Below are 17679 nucleotides of genomic sequence, written 5' to 3'. Positions count from 1 at the left end.
CCAAAACTTTGGGAGAATGTAACTTCCAACCTAGTCGTCGTCATGCTCGCCGACCGTGGTCATCTGAGATAGTGCAGACTAGCGATCCAACGCTGAACACAACGCGATGCCAGGAGTCTATACTTCCCCGTCACAGCAGCGTTGCAAACATAGCCGTTTGTGGTGTGGTATTAATGGCAGCCTATGCATGAGTTGGTAATTCCTTAGCCCGACTGGGGCTAGTCTCCGACCAATGGTGTGGAATGACACGGAATGCTGCAGGGAATCCATTACTTTTTGTCGGATGGTAGGCACAGTTGTGAAAGGGTTAGAATGTGCTTGGTGCACAGTATGGCGGTCCTCCCTTGTCGTGGTCAGGTGTGGTCGACCTAAACCTTGACTATGTACATGCTTGCCCTTACGCTGATAACGCTGTCTCATACGACTTCGAGGCAATTCTGCGTTCTCGGCAGTGATCACTCAACACCTGACGCTGTTCACCCCCCTTATATTCTTTACACCTGGTAACAACACTAAACGCGAACAACACCTATATACTCAGGTGCCCGTTCTACCTATGTATTACCGAGAATTGCTACTCTAATCATTTACATACCCGCTGATGGTGATTTCGTGTACGAAGTTCCACTGACATCCCACCATATCTCATGGGTGCTTCACTTTTTTTGTCTCTCCGGTATAATAGTCAGACACATGGTTACACGGGCATGCCCCAAAACTTGGCCGGCCGTGGTGGCCAAGCGGTTCCAGGCGCTACAGTCTGGACCGCGCGACCGCTACGGTCGCAGGTTCGAATCCTGCCTTGGGCATGGATGTGTGTGATGTCCATAGGCTAGTTAGGTTTAATTAGTTCTAAGTACTAGGGGATTGATGACCTTAGAAGTTAAGTCTCATAGTGCTCAGAACGATTTGAAACATTTTGAACCCAAAACTAGCTGTAAACTACTTGCAAATAGCACTCATTTAGGTCGAGTTACTAGACTTTGAAGATGACAGTTAATCTGAACCCAGTGGCACGGATCTGGGAGTTACCTGGTGCCAGCTCCGTGCTCACAACCAACGACCATAATTTACGAGACTTCCGTGACCCTTACGCACGTATCTGGTGGTACATACCTCCGGTAACCTACCAACGACTCGTCGAGTTATTGTTGCCCATATTCGTAACTGTATTACGTTCCAAACGTGGACCAACATACTATAAAGCAGGTGGTCATACTCAGTACTGAGAAAATTGCTCACCAGCTGTTGAATGTGTGATATATTTATAACATGTTTGGGACTACGTTATCTCATAATTAAGTGCTATAAAACAAGGAAACACGGATCACTATACCACAGTACTACGCAAACTGACAGCCACGTAAATATCTACACTAATGGAAAAAAATCTCAACACCAAGAAGGAGTTGCATGACATAAACGAAAGTTAGTAGGCGTGTTTCTACATCTGAAAAGTGATGTCTGCTCAAGGTGTATAAGAGTGGCGCCTAGTAGCACCACTATGAGGATGCGAATCATGTTTGCTTTAAATATACGCTGTAGCCGTCATGAGCGTTAATTACCTTTGAGATTTGATTAGTGATGTTAGTCAGGAATGCCTTTAAGGCGACAAAGACGCCATTATCAACACCTCTCTGGGTTTGAAGGAGGTCGTGTAGTGGGTCTACGAGAATCCGGGTGTTCCTTTCCCGATACTGCAGAAAGACTTGGTAGGAATGTAGCCACTGTACATGATTGCTGGGAGAGGTGGCCACGATAATGTACAGTCGCAAGAAGACGCGCCTCCGGATGGCCACGTGGCACTACCGATAGGGACGACCTTCGTTAACTTGTGGGGCTCTGGGGCATCGTACTCCAACTGCTTCAGTAGTTTGAGCAGCAGGTGGCACCATAGTGAGATAACGAACTGTTACCAATCGGTTATTTCAAGCACAGCTCCGACTCAGACACGCTAAAGCGTGCATTCCACTGGTCCAAACCGCCGCTATTTGTGTCTTCGCTGGTGTCAAGCTAGAGCTCGTTGGAGGCCAGGGTGGAGGTCTGTTGTGTTTTCTGATGAATGCTGGTTCTGTGTCGGTGCTAGTGACGGCTGTGTGTCGGCTAGGAGGAGGCCAGTTGAGGGCCTGCAACCAAACTGTCCACATGCTAGACGCACCTGAAGTTATGGTTTGTATGACAGCAGGAGCACTGTCGTGGCTGTTAATTTGTGCATTAACCTGGCGAATCGAGCTGTTGTGCTGCCATTCATGATCAGCATTCCAGAGGGTGTTTTCCAACAGGATAACGCTCGTCCATACGCGATTACCAGATCTGTCTCCAATCGGGCGCATATCATACATCATCGGACGACGACTCCAGCGTCATCCACAACCAGCATTAATCATCCTTGTATTGGCGGACTGTCTGCAACAGGCGTGGAACTCCATCCAACAAACTGATGCCTGACACCTGTGCAACACATTGCATGCTTGCATTCACATTCTGACGGTTACACCACTTATTAATATACCAAAAATGGTTCAAATGGCTGTAAGCACTATGGGACTTAACGTCTGAGGTCATCAGTCCCCTAGACTTAGAACTACTTAAACGTAACCAACCTAAGGACATCACACACATCCATGCTCGAGGCAGGATTCGAACCTGCGACCGCAGCAGCAGCGCGGTTCCGTGCTGTCATTACTCTACAAATTACTTTTGAGTGTTGCTATTTTTTCCGTCAGTGTATATAGTCATGTAGTTAAATATACCTTAAAATAAATATGCCATTAGGCATCTTGAGAAGCAGTAAGCCAGCAGCAAATACACATTTTCAAACATAAATCTCTTCCTTGAACATGTCATGTTGGCACATAATGCTCTCAACAACTTAGCTTTAAACAAAACGCCTTAACTCACCAAAGACAGTAAAGTCTTGTAACGTATACCGGGTGTCCCAGAAATGTTGCGCCAGACTTCCAGGGTAGGTGGGCTACTTCATAAGGATTAAGAATTGAGTAGCAACCCATGGACACCAACGTCAGGGATCAGTGGCAGCAGAGGTCGAAGATAGGAAAGGAAACAGTAGAGTCAGTCATTTAAAACATTCCTTTGCCTATTTATCTTTGTGTTAAAATAAAATAAACCCATATTTTATTAGTTTATGATTTCTGTAATACGCGCATGGATAAATAGTTGTTACTCACAAATTCTGAATCAGTCAGCGCCATGCAGTCAAAAGTTAACTTCTAAGATAGTAGTGTCAAGCGTTCAAACACTTCAGACATTATTTTTTTCGTTTTATTTACTCTGTAATGAGCACTCAGTATATACTCTCCTGGAAATGGAAAAAAGAACACATTGACACCGGTGTGTCAGACCCACCATACTTGCTCCGGACACTGCGAGAGGGCTGTACAAGCAATGATCACACGCACGGCACAGCGGACACACCAGGAACCGCGGTGTTGGCCGTCGAATGGCGCTAGCTGCGCAGCATTTGTGCACCGCCGCCGTCAGTGTCAGCCAGTTTGCCGTGGCATACGGAGCTCCATCGCAGTCTTTAACACTGGTAGCATGCCGCGACAGCGTGGACGTGAACCGTATGTGCAGTTGACGGACTTTGAGCGAGGGCGTATAGTGGGCATGCGGGAGGCCGGGTGGACGTACCGCCGAATTGCTCAACACGTGGGGCGTGAGGTCTCCACAGTACATCGATGTTGTCGCCAGTGGTCGGCGGAAAGTGCACGTGCCCGTCGACCTGGGACCGGACCGCAGCGACGCACGGATGCACGCCAAGACCGTAGGATCCTACGCAGTGCCGTAGGGGACCGCACCGCCACTTCCCAGCAAATTAGGGACACTGTTGCTCCTGGGGTATCGGCGAGGACCATTCGCTACCGTCTCCATGAAGCTGGGCTACGGTCCCGCACACCGTTAGGCCGTCTTCCGCTCACGCCCCAACATCGTGCAGCCCGCCTCCAGTGGTGTCGCGACAGGCGTGAATGGAGGGACGAATGGAGACGTGTCGTCTTCAGCGATGAGAGTCGCTTCTGTCTTGGTGCCAATGATGGTCGTATACGTGTTTGGCGCCGTGCAGGTGAGCGCCACAATCAGGACTGCATACGACCGAGGCACACAGGGCCAACACCCGGCATCATGGTGTGGGGAGCGATCTCCTACACTGGCCGTACACCTCTGGTGATCGTCGAGGGGACACTGAATAGTGCACGGTACATCCAAACCGTCATGGAACCCATCGTTCTACCATTCCTAGACCGGCAAGGGAACTTGCTGTTCCAACAGGACAATGCACATCCGCAAGTATCCCGTGCCACCCAACGTGCTCTAGAAGGTGTAAGTCAACTACAAGATCTCCGGATCTGTCCCCCATTGAGCATGTTTGGGACTGGATGAAGCGTCGTCTTACGCGGTCTGCACGTCCAGCACGAACGCTGGTCCAACTGAGGCGCCAGGTGGAAATGGCATGGCAAGCCGTTCCACAGGACTACATCCAGCATCTCTACGATCGTCTCCATGGGAGAATAGCAGCCTGCATTGCTGCGAAAGGTGGATATACACTGTACTAGTGCTGACATTGTGCATGCTCTGTTGCCTGTGTCTATGTGCCTGTGGTTCTGTCAGTGTGATCATGTGATGTATCTGACCCCAGGAATGTGTCAATAAAGTTTCCCCTTCCTGGGACAATGAATTCACGGTGTTCTTATTTCAATTTCCAGGAGTGTAGTTACAAAACTGATGTGGACGAGCTTGTAGTCAGAAAGTTAGTTGATTTACACCAGTAGTGAGCTTTGTGAAACTTTTCTGGTGCCCGAGCGGTTCTAGGCGCTTCAGTCTGGAACCGCGCGACCGCTACGGTAGCAGGTTCAAATCCTGCCTTGGGCATGGATGTGTGATGTCCTTAGGTTAGTTAGGTTTAAGTAGTTCTAAGTTCTAGGGGACTGATGACCTGAGATGTTAAGTCCCATAGTGCTCAGAGCCATTTGAACCATTTTTTTGGAAACTTTTGTTAAATGAAGAAGCTTATTGATCTGTGTTTGAATGTTGAGATTCCTGCCTTTTACAAAGCTTGATCATAGAAACGGAACTCAATGTCAGTAAATGTGAGGAGATCGAAAAATAATTTCTGCAGCGATGTGTAAGTTATTTAACAACTGTTCGTCAAATTCATTAACGCAGGACGACGGTCAAAGAAAAAATGCCGTATTTCCGTATCTGTCATTTTCATATCAGTTCGACGATCTTACTTAGAAACTATGCTGTGATTTTCTTAGGTGATGTGCTGGTCGCTGTGGCCAAGCGGCTGTAAGCGTTTCAGTCTGGAACCGCGCGACTGCTACGGTCGCAGGTTCGAATCCTGCCTCGGGCATGGATGTGTGTGATGTCCTTAGGTTAGTTAGGTCTAAGTAGCTCTATGTTCTAGGGGACTGATGACCTCAGAAGTTATGTCCCATAGTGCTCGAGCCATTTGAACCATCATCGGTTATGTAGTTTCGAAAAATAGAATTTAGTACTGCGGATGTCATTTTATTCGTTTTGGTGTTTAATGGCTCTAATACCGACAGCCGGGACCGCAGCCCAGCAACCAAAACCAGACGCCAATTCCCTGCTAGCCCACAAGGTCACTCTAATAATTTCCCCTCACCGATATGATTTATATTGACAGGGTGTGCAGGGCACGACTAGGACTTCAATATATGTAAACAGGAAGACGCAACTCTCAGCCGTTTTCGAGAAAAACGAGTGTGATAATTTTAGGCCTGCTTCTATACAGTAGTTTGAAGGGTCGCTTGTAATCAAGAAGTCCGCATCCGACCGAGTAAACACTTAGTTTCTTAAGTGCAAGATCACGGGATAGAATCTCGGCCCACTGTTTCGATTTTTAATCCCACGTAGTTATAACAATAGATTTTTTATGGCTGTGCAAATTATCAATATTTAGTGATCCATTTATTATTTTCCTAATCTTCACCCTGAAATAAAGCAGAAATTTCTTTTTTTTAACTGAGCTGGAAATAAGAAACGGATACGCTAGGACTTCCAAATCAGTATAGTCACCAGCTGAAAACTGCTCCTATCGAAGCACAAGAAATGTAAATATGTTCCATTTTATTCAAAAGACGATGACCGAAAATTTGGATACCAGCTGCCTCATTCTACCTTCCTGAGCACCTTCAAAATTTTCTCACAAAAATGTTTTCTCACAATGAGTTTTCAATCTTTTTTCCAAATTTGTACCTTTGGTACGATTAAGGGCCTTGTTTTCTAATTTGTACACCCTACAGCCTAAGTCGCACTAAGGACAAGACGTCAGCGAAGATATACTAAATCCATGAAATAATTTCTCAGAACGTCACAATAACAAATTGAAAATAATAAACGTTAGATTACTACCATATTTTCTCGTAATGAATCTGCACATAGGAATCGAAATATACATTCTTAAGAAATTGCTTCGACTGGCATATCGAAAATCAGTTGGTTTGAACACAAATATCACATAAATATCTCTTAATTTTATTTCCCACGCCAGCGGGTAGGTCATGTTCCTAAACTTTACATTTCATACACTTAATAAGATCTTCTGCTCTATCTTCCCTACACAACTGACATAACCAATTCACTAAACGGCCTAAATCAACAATGTATTTAACACAAAGTCCTTAAAAAAGAAAATATAAGCGAAAGAAAAGGCAAACGAAAAGAAGAAACCTGTGCACAAAACCTGTAATAAAGAGACAGGAAGATGAAAACTTTAACAACAATAAAAAACTAAAGAACAAAGTGAATTGGTTATATCAACTGTGTACGGAAGATCGAGCAGAAGATCTTATTACGGGCATTGTAGAAGTTCCAGACTAATCATTGAGTGGTGATGCAACGCTAGGCGGCCTTCCAGATTTTCACGTTGTTGCTCCAGCTCCATGAGCCGATTCATGTTCTGGTTGATCAGCAATATGTACAGTAGTAGCTACACAGTCTTCTTATTTGACGACATTTCTGTTATATGGCCACAAGCCTGTCGCCTTAAAACCATTCAGTGCTATGTCCATAGAAACCGATCTTAGGTCTGCATTAGATCGTTTTATGACACTGCCTGGACACAGATGCCGCTTGATTGTAGTTGATTTTTCTTGTTTTAAAGCACGATCTTTCCGATGACTGCAGGTGATGAATCGTGTGAGCGGGAAATGATAGCATGATTATACCATCATCACGAGCCAGCTGAATTGCCCCTAAATTTTTGGCGTGTGTGCTATATCCATCCAGTAAAACTTCCGCACATTTTACGAAATGTTCTACCCATCGTAGAAACAGTTATGGTGTTATCCAGCCCTCTGTTGAGCATCCAAATGCTCTGTTTGTTGGAGCTCCTCTCCTTTTTAAGATTTTACTCATTCTGCTGCGTATGAAATCCCCTGCTTCGTTCATTGCATATACATATGTCGTTATACCCATTTCCCCGTTTGTGACTGCGCCCACTTGATGTCTGCCTTTCCGGGCAATTACTTTAGACGGTTTGTGAACTGTGGGTAATGCAATTTCATCCACGTTATATATTTTATCTGCAGTACTTACGTTCAACTAGTATTTCCTCATATTTATCTAAAAAAACTCATTAAGACGATCTTTGCCGGCCGCGGTGGTCTCGCGGTTCTAGGCGCGCAGTCCGGAGCCGTGCGACTGCTACGGTCGCAGGTTCGAATCCTGCCTCGGGCATGGATGTGTGTGATGTCCTTAGGTTAGTTAGGTTTAAGTAGTTCTAAGTTCTAGGGGAATAATGACCACAGCAGTTGAGTCCCATAGTGCTCAGAGCCATTTGAACCATTTTTGAACGATCTTTATTAAACGCCTTCCTTCCTGCCATCTATACTGCTTCAGGAACTCGCAAGGATAAATTGGTAACATCTTTCATAAACATTTAATACCATATGTTAGTGGCTATCTTTCTGTTTCTTTATCTATGCAATAGATGTTTCTCGGCAAGTTGGTATGCAAGTTTCCTTGATTCAGCAACAGTTACTCTGAAGAAACTGGATCTAAATTAATTACATGCTGTGAAAACTGATTTCTTATTTCTGCTGTCATATCATTATCTTCCAAATTTTGATGTTTCATTAAAACCCTTCAAATGGCAACGCAGTTGGCATATTACACTGAACAGCGAAAGAAACTGGTACCGCTGCCTAATATCATGTAGGGCCCCCGCGAGCACGCCAAAGTGCCGCAACACGACGTAGCATGGACTCTTGTCTGAAGCAGTGCTCAAGGACATTGACACCATGACTCCAGCAAGGCTGTCACTAAATCCGTAGGATACGAGGCGATGGAGATCTCTTCTGAACAGCACGTTGCAAGGCATGCCAGATAATGTTCATGTTTGGGAAGTTTGGTGGCCAGCGGAAGTGTTTAAACTCAGAAGAGTGTTCCTGGAGCCGCTCTGTAGCAATCCTGGAAGTGTGGGGTGTCGCATTGTCCTGCTGGAATTGGCCAAGTCCGTCGGGATGCACAACTGACACGAAAGGATGCAGGTGGTCAGACAGGATGCTTACGTACATGTCACCTGTTAGAGTCTATCTAGGCCTATCAGGGGCCCTATATCACTCCAACTGCATACGCCCCACACCATTACAGAGCCTCCAACCAGCTTGAACATTCCCCTGCTCACATGCAGGGTCCATGGACTCATGCGGTTGTTTCAAAACTCGTACACGTGCCCAGGCGAGGCATAAAGCTTTGTGTCGTGCACTCATCAAAGGTACACGAGTGGGCCTTTGGCTCCGAAAGCCCGTATCGATGATGTTTCGGTGAATGGTTCACGCACTGACACTTGTTGATGGCCCAGCACTGAAATCTGCAGCAATCTGCGGAAGGGTAGCACTTCTGTCACGTTGAACGATTCTCTTCAGTTGTCGTTGGTCTCGTTCTTGCAGGATCTTTTTCCGGCAGCAGCGATGTCGGGGATTTGATGTTTTACCGAATTCCTGATATTCACGATACATCCGTGAAATGGTCGAAGGGGAAAATCCCCACTTCATCACTAACTCGGAGATGTTGTGTCCCACCTTTCGTGCGCTGACTATGACACCACGTTCAGATGCACTTAAATCTTGAAAACCTGCCATTGTAGCAGCAGTAACCGATCTAACAACTGCACCAGACAATTGTTGTCTTATATAGGCGTTGCCTACCGTAGGGCTGTATCCTGCCTGTTTACACATCTCTGTACTAGAATACGCATGATACACCAGTTTCCTTGGCGCTTCAGTGTACGCCTTCAACACGCTTCATTAAATTCAGTTTGTCATTCTAATGTTTCAGTAAATCTCCGTCCATATCCTCCTGCTTCCACTTATTGTACGCCCTCCTCGTCATATTGATCAGCTGAAACAAACGATTGTTAGTTGGTATGTAATATCCATCAACGCCACAGTCGTACAATTAGCGTATTCTTCACAGGTACGACTTAGGCAGTGAGAGCTTTAACTGCAGGCACAGCCTAAACAATATTGCTTTATTATTCTCTGAAATACCTTAAAAATAAGAGTGAGAATATAATAAAAAGTCAAATAAATTTATTTGACAATTATTTTTCTGGCACTACAGTTAGCAGTCCCCTCACTTGTTTTTGCTTACTTGCACAGCTATTTAGTTCAGTTTTAAACCACTTATTGTCGCATTTTATACTCGTGGGACCAGATATTACTGGAGCAATACTTAGGCTGTGGTACGACTAACGCAACTTAACCCTAACTCATATGAAAAGAAATATATTGCTTTGTAAAATTTAGGTAGTTTACTTATGTGAAACTGAAATAACGCAAAACTAATTTCACAGCTCAGGTCGGATTTCCAGTGCAAACAAATTTTGCATGTGCTTCAGCAGAACATGGGATTTCCAGATGATAAGGGAGACACTTTACAGCATATTTCTGCGTGCTACTAATTATGTTTCCGTCTCACGACGGATTTTACGTGTGTATTTTTCGTGTACAAGTAGGGTAACTTTGAACCTCTGTATCTCAAGAACGGATGCAGATATGACGAAAAGTATCAAGCCTGTTAAAGAAAGGGATGTTAGAAATAAGTCATAAAATTTAAAGCCATTTGGTGTCCATAGCCGTCTCCGAATACTTGACCGGGTTTTGGTAGTCAAAAAACAAGTTTTGAGGGTGTTTCTCGATAAAGGATAAAGATTTTTGAAAACTAGGACATAGCTCTTCTAGGTAAAATGGCTGGTTCAAATGGCTCTGAGCATTATGGGACTTAAAATCTGTGGTCATCAGTCCCCTACAACTTAGAACTACTTAAACCTAACTGTCCTAAGGACATTACACAAATCCAAGCCCGAGGCAGGATTCGAACCTGCGACCGTAGCAGTCACGCGGTTCCGTACTGAGCGCCTTAACCGCGAGACCACCGCGGCCTGCCTCTTCTAGGTAAACGTCTAAAGAATATTTTGTTAAAATCGGAGTAATTTCCTGCCGTCCTTTATTATTTAGATTTCGCCTTATACCAGACTTAATGTGCAGAAATAGGATAACTTTGAACCTCTGTATGCTGGAAACGGATAAAGATACCAAGAAAATTTTCAAGGTTGTTCGAGATCGGGATCTCTGGAATATATCGTAAAAGCTTCAGTCATTTGCTGTGCATAGCCGTCTTGGAATCCTCAGCTAGGTTTATGTCGTCTGGTAACGGCGAAAATATAGTAAAAAGCCATTTATGGGTGTTTTCAGAGGAATCGTCCATGAAATAATGGTGCTTCCGTAAGTCCCATCAAGCCCACCGCAGACCACATCAAATGTAAATAGAATCAACCGATTTGTTCCATTTGGCCAAGCGCGAGGAAGTGTTGAGAGGTTCCATGCGCTCTTTTGCATGTCGCTTCTCATTTTCATCAATTTTATTAATGTTCTATGTCATTGCACTGTAGTAACAGACCGAATAAGGTTATTGTAATGAGAGTATTTGTACTGAGAGCTCAAAAAATACTTTTCACTCGATTCCTAAACATGTTGTTTTACTTCCCTGGGTGGCTTGTGCGAGGCGAGCATCGGAGGACGAGGCACACTGTGTTTCCGGTTGAAGGCTGCAATTCCCTGAATTCTGAGGGTTCATGCAATAGGCTTAAGCGCCTGGCGGAATGACTGACGTCGGTCGAGTTTCGCCTACTGTATGCAGCGCGAAACGATCTGCGAGACGTCTGTTTATGTGTTTACCGTTCCGGCGCGTGCGGAACGAAGGTTCCTGGCACCGACAGACTGCGTTGTCCTCTTGATTCGGAGAAAACTTGTGGACTGTGCGACTGTCTGGCACCGCGTGGGCGGTGGTCTAGGCAGGATGTTTTCGTAGCCGGTCAAACGGCAGGTTCAGTGCCCTCAGCGGAATATCAGAGGCATGATTGGTCAACTTAAACTGAGGATAGTTGACGTCATAAAACCCTGCTCGAAATTGGAGGGAACGGTCGCTGTTGGCGCGAATTATGTTCTGAGACAGTGTGGGTGAATTTTAGAATCAGAACTGAATGTTGATTCGCGGTTTTTCGAGGAGTGTAGGGAGTAAAGCACTGTTGGCTTTGCTCTTGCGTTGCGCGGGCAGGGAGTCGGGATCTGATCTTCCTCGGAGTCGGATGGTCTTGTGACATGGTCGCTCGTTTTCGGAAGAACTTAGAATTCTCGGACAGCCTTCGCGGCCAGGGGTTGACACAGAATTGCTGCATGGCAGAAGTCGGCCCCTACATCATCAGGACACTGCCTACCGACGACGTGCTGCAGATTTCAGTATTGGTGCAGTATTTTGCGGCTCCGGCACTGTAGGACCTTATCAGTTTTATACTGAGTCCCTCAGCAGCACGCGCGTTCGCTTTGCTACAAGTTCACCTTGCTTATTTCTCCATGTGATCCCATTTGAGCTCTCACTACTAATTGCAATACTGCTATATAGTCGGGAGATAAATATTTGATTGATTAGGACCTCCAGTCATTATCGTCAATCTATTGCATCACAGAGAGTAGGAGCCCCTTGTTCTCGGGACAACTCTTACTCTCATAATATTTCAGTATACACTATCCTTTAACCTACTGTATGTGTCGACAATCATGTCCATTTATGTTCTGATATACAATAAATCTCATAGTGATATTTAATCCGCATATAATTTCGTAGATATAGGCAGAATCCCATTTCCTGTTGTTTATTATGATAAAGTTCTCTTTTTTGAGTAGATTACGATTTTTATTAAATTATTGTGAGTGTGCACTTCTTATTTCACCAACTAGCAGGGTCCACCATCATTTCCTTCCGTTACCGTTGTGCACATAATTAATTACCTGGTAGATAAGGAGGGGGTCGAGTGCATATCTCATTCTCATGCAAGATTCGTCTGAATTAAAGAGGTACAAACTCTGCTCCACCCCGGCGCCTGGCAGTGTGTAATATTCATACTTTGATCCTGTACTGTAGGATAGTAACACTAAGACGACCCTTCTATTCGACATACATATGGTTCCCAGCCCGTGTATGCACGCATGGCTGTCGCATGCATACCGTATGTATGCATACATGTATTATTATCTAGGTTTGCGACAAGTATAACATACAAAATGTGATCAAAAGTATCCGGACACCTACTTGAAAACGACTTAAAAGTTCGTGGTGCCCTTCATCGGTAATGCTGGAATTTAGTATGGTGGTTGCCCACTCTTAGCCTTGATGACAGCTTCCACTCTCGAAGGCATACGTCCAATCAGGTGCTGGAAGGTTTCTTGGAGAATGGCAGCCCATTCTTCATGGAGTACTGCACTGAGGAGAGGTATCGATGTCGGTCGGGGAGGCCTGGGAGGAAGTCGACGTTCCAAAACATCCGAAAGGTGTTCTGTAGAACTCAGGTCAGGACTCTGTGCAGGCCAGTCCATTACGGGGATGTTATTGTTGTGTATCCACTCCGCTACAGGTCGTGTATTATGAACAGGTGCTCGACCGTGTCGAAAGATGCAATTCCATCCCTGAATTGCTCTTCAACAGTGAGGAGCAAGAAGGTGCTTAAAACATCAATGTAGACCTGTGCTGTGATAGCCTGTGCTATGGTAGTGCAATTCAAAGCAACAAGAGGTGCAAGCCCCCTCCATGAAAAATACGACCACACTATAACACCATGTTGTTGTGGTCCGTTGTTGTTGTGGTCTTCAGTCCTGAGACTGGTTTGATGCACCTCTCCATGCTACTCTACCCTCTGCAAGCTTCTTCATCTCCCAGTACTTACTGCAACCTACATCCTTCTGAATCTGCTTAGTGTATTCATCTCTTCGTCTCCCTCTACGATTTTTACCCTCCACGCTGTCCTCCAATGCTAAATTTGTGATCTCTTGATGCCTCAAAACATGTCCTACCAACCGGTCCCTTCTTTTTGTCAAGTTGTGCCACAAACTCCTCTTCTCTCCAATTCTATGCAATACATCATCATTAGTTATGTGATCTACCCATCTAATCTTCAGCATTCTTATGTAGCACCACATTTCGAAAACTTCTATTCTCTTCTTGTCCAAACTAGTTATCGTCCATGTTTCACTTCCATACGTGGCTACACTCGATACAAATACTTTCAGAAACGACTTCCTGACACTTAAATCTATACTCGATGTTAACAAATTTCTCTTCTTCAGAAACGACTTTCTTGTCATTGCCAGTCTACATTTTATATCCTCTCTATTTCGACCATCATCAGTTATTTTACTCCCTAAATTGCAAAACTCCTTTACTACTTTAAGTGTCTCATTTCCTAATCTAATTCCCTCAGCATCAACCCATTTATTTGACTGCATTCCATTATCCTCGTTTTGCTTTTGTTGATGTTCATCTTATATCCTCCTTTCAAGACACTGTCCATTCCGATCAACTGCTCTTCCAAGTCCTTTGCTGTCTCTGACAGAATTACAATGTCATCGGCGAACCTCAAAGTTTTTATTTCTTCTCCATGAATTTTAATACCTACTCCGAATTTTTCTTTTGTTTCCTTTACTGCTTGTTCAATATACAGATTGAATAACATCGGGGAGAGGCTACAACCCTGTCTCACTCCCTTCCCAACCACTGCTTCCCTTTCATGCCCCTCGACTCTTATAACTGCCATCTGGTTTCTGTACAAATTGTAAATAGCCTTACCCTCCCTCTATTTTACCCCTGCCATCTTCAGAATTTGAAAGAGAGTATTCCAATTAACATTGTCAAAAGCTTTCTCTAAGTCTACAAATGCTAGAAACGTAGGTTTGCCTTTTCTTAATCTTTCTTCTAAGGTAAGTCGTAGGGTCAGTATTGCCTCACGTGTTCCAACATTTCTACGGAATCCAAACTGATCTTTCCCGAGGTTGGCTTCTACCAGTTTTTCCATTCGTCTGTAAAGAATTCGCGTTAGTATTTTGCAGCTGTGATTTATTAAACTGATAGTTCGGTAATTTTCACATCTGTCAACACCTGCTTTCTTTGGTATTGGAATTATTATATTCTTCCTGAAGTGTGAGGATATTTCGCCTGTCTCATACATCTTGCTCACCAGATGGTAGAGTTTTGTCATGATTGGCTCTCCCAAGGCCGTCAGTAGTTCTAATGGAATGTTGTCTACTGCCGGGGCCTTGTTTCGACTCAGGTCTTTCAGTGCCCGGTCAAACTCTTCACGCAGTATCTTATCTCCCATTTCGTCTTCATCTACATCCTCTTCCATTTCCATAATATTGTCCTCAAGTACATCGCCCATATATAAACCCTCTATATACTCCTTCCACCTTTCTGCTTTCCCTTCTTTGCTTAAAACTGGGTTTCCATCTGAGCTCTTGATATTCATACAGGTGGTTCTCTTCTCTCCAAAGGTATCTTTAATTTTCCTGTAGGCAGTATCTATCTTACCCCTAGTGAGATAAGCCTCTACATCCTTACATTTGTCCTCTAGCCATCCCAGCTTAGCCATTTTTCACTTCCTGTCGATCTCATTTTTGAGACGTTTGTATTCCTTTTTGCCTGCTTCGTTTACTGCGTTTTTATATTTTCTCCTTTCATCAATTAAATTCAATATCTCGTCTGTTACCCAAGGATTTCTATTAGCCCTCGTCTTCTTACCTACTTGATCGTCTGCTGCCTTCACTACTTCATCCCTCAAAGCTACCCATTCTTCTTCTACTGTATTTCTTTCCCCCATTCCTGTCAATTGTTCCCTTATGCTCTCCCTGAAACTCTCTACAACCTCTGGTTTCTTTCAGTCTATCCAGGTCCCATCTCCTTAATTTAGCACCTTTCGCCACCGAATTTTACTGTTGGCACTACACACGTCAATTGTTCCCTTATGCTCTCCCTGAAACTCTCTACAGCCTCTGGTTTCTTTCAGTCTATCGAGGTCCCATTTCCTTAATTTAGCACCTTTCGCCACCGAATTTTACTGTTTGCACTACACACGTTGGCAGACAACATTCACCGGGCATTCGCCATACTCATACCCTGCCATCGGATCGCCGCATTGTGTACCGTGATTCGCCACTCAACACAACGATTTTCCACTGTTCAATAGTGCAATGTTTACGATCTTTGCACCAAGCAAGGCGTCGTTTGGCATTTACCGGCGTGATGTGTGGTTTATGAGCAGCCGCTCGACCATGAAATCCACGTTTTCTCACCTCCCGCTTAACTGTCATAGTACTTGCAGTGGATCCTGATACAGTTTGGAATTCCTGTGTGATTCTCTGGATAGACGTCTGCCTATTACACATTATGACACTCTTCAACTATCGCCGGTTTCTGTAAGTCAACAGACGAGGACAGCCTGTACGCTTTTGTACTGTACGTGTCCCTTCCCGTTTCCATTTCACTAACACATCGGAAAGAGTGGACCTAGGGATGTTTAAGAGTATGGAAATGACGCGTACAGACGTATGACACAAATGGCACCCAATCGCCTGACCACGTTCAAGGTCCGTGAGTTCCGCGGAGCGCCCCGTTCTGCTCTCTGACGAAGTCTAATGACTACTGAGGTAGCTGAATATGGAGTACCTGGCAGTAGGTGGCACTACAATGCACTTAATGTGAAAAACGTATGATTTTGGGGGTGGCCGGATGTTTTTGATCACGTAGTGTATAACTTACGAAGCAAAACACAAATCAGGATGATGCTGATCGTAGAAATATGGAAAACAATAATTATTGCGATATACAAAAAATGTAATGAAAGCCGAAGTTTCCCGCATACAAGGGTTTTCTTAACGTGTCTATTTCAAAACGAACTTGGTTTATATTCATAATCGGTTCTCTGCTGCCCCATAATTTTGCGGCGTACCTCGCATATCGAAGCATATTACCGAATATTGGTTCAGACAGCTCTCAAAAAGCTAATACCGGCGGTAAGATTCGATCCAGCGACCTCGCACTTACGAAACTAAGCGCTTATTCGCACGGCTGAGGACTCTTCGATACTAGCGACCCTTCAAAGTCTATAAGCACATCTACGATTTTCAAACTCGATTTCTCTTAAACGGTGGAGAGTTACCTCTTCCCATTTACATATGTTGAAGAACTAGTCGCCCCCTAAACACCGTGCCAATATGAATCGAACCGGCGAGGGGAATTTCGTACGGTCTCCTGTCAGCAGCGTCAGCAGACACGGCTTCCGCAGCTGGTGTTTCCATGTGAGGGTCATCACGAGCACTCCCATCGAACAATTGACCGACCTACTTACTATATCACATCAGGCCATCGATCCCACGTCAGATGTTTCGAGCCGGTCGCAGTGGTCTCGCGGTTCTAGGCGCGCAGTCCGGAAGCGTGCGACTGCTACGGTCGCAGGTTCGAATCCTGCCTCGGGCATGGATGTGTGTGATGTCCTTAGGTTAGTTAGGTTTAAGTAGTTCTAAGTTCTAGGGGACTAATGACCACAGCAGTTGAGTCCCATAGTGCTCAGAGCCATTTGAACCATTTTTTAGATGTTTCGACGCAGCCTCGATACAGGAGGCCTTCCTTGACTGTCAGCACTTGGAAACGGGATTTAAACTACCAGGACCAGCCCGTCAGCAAGTCGTTAAGCTGGCCCGTCTGATGACACACAGCCTGTGTCGATCATAGCCAGATCTGAAACGAGCAGCGAACGTGAGTGGGGGGGGGGGGGGGGGGGGCGTAAAGAACTGGGTGTATGCGGCTTAGTGTGTTTACGTCAGACACAAATCATCATCATGATCATCATTTAAGACTGATTATGCTTTTCAGCGTTCAGTCTGGAGCATAGCCCCCTTATAAAATTCCTCCATGTTCCCCTATTCAGTGCTGCCTCTTCTGATGTTAAACCTATTACTTCAAAATCATTCTTAACCGAATCCAGGTACCTTCTCCTTGGTCTGCCCCGACTCCTCCTACCCTCTACTGCTGAACCCATGAGTCTCTTGGGTAACCTTGCTTCTCCCATACGTGTAACATGACCCCACCATCTAAGCATGTTCGCCCTGACTGCTACATCTATGGAGTTCATTCCCAGTTTTTCTTTGATTTCCTCATTGTGGACACCCTCCTGCCATTGTTCCCATCTACTAGTACCTGCAATCATCCTAGCTACTTTTATATCCGTAACCTCAACCTTGTTGATAAGGTAACCTGAATCCACCCAGCTTTCGCTCCCATACAACAAAGTTGGTCGAAAGATTGAAC

This window comes from Schistocerca gregaria, chromosome X (assembly GCF_023897955.1).
Source record: "Schistocerca gregaria isolate iqSchGreg1 chromosome X, iqSchGreg1.2, whole genome shotgun sequence".
Lineage (NCBI taxonomy): Eukaryota > Metazoa > Arthropoda > Insecta > Orthoptera > Acrididae > Schistocerca > Schistocerca gregaria.
Note: the sequence above shows the minus strand (reverse complement) of the source record.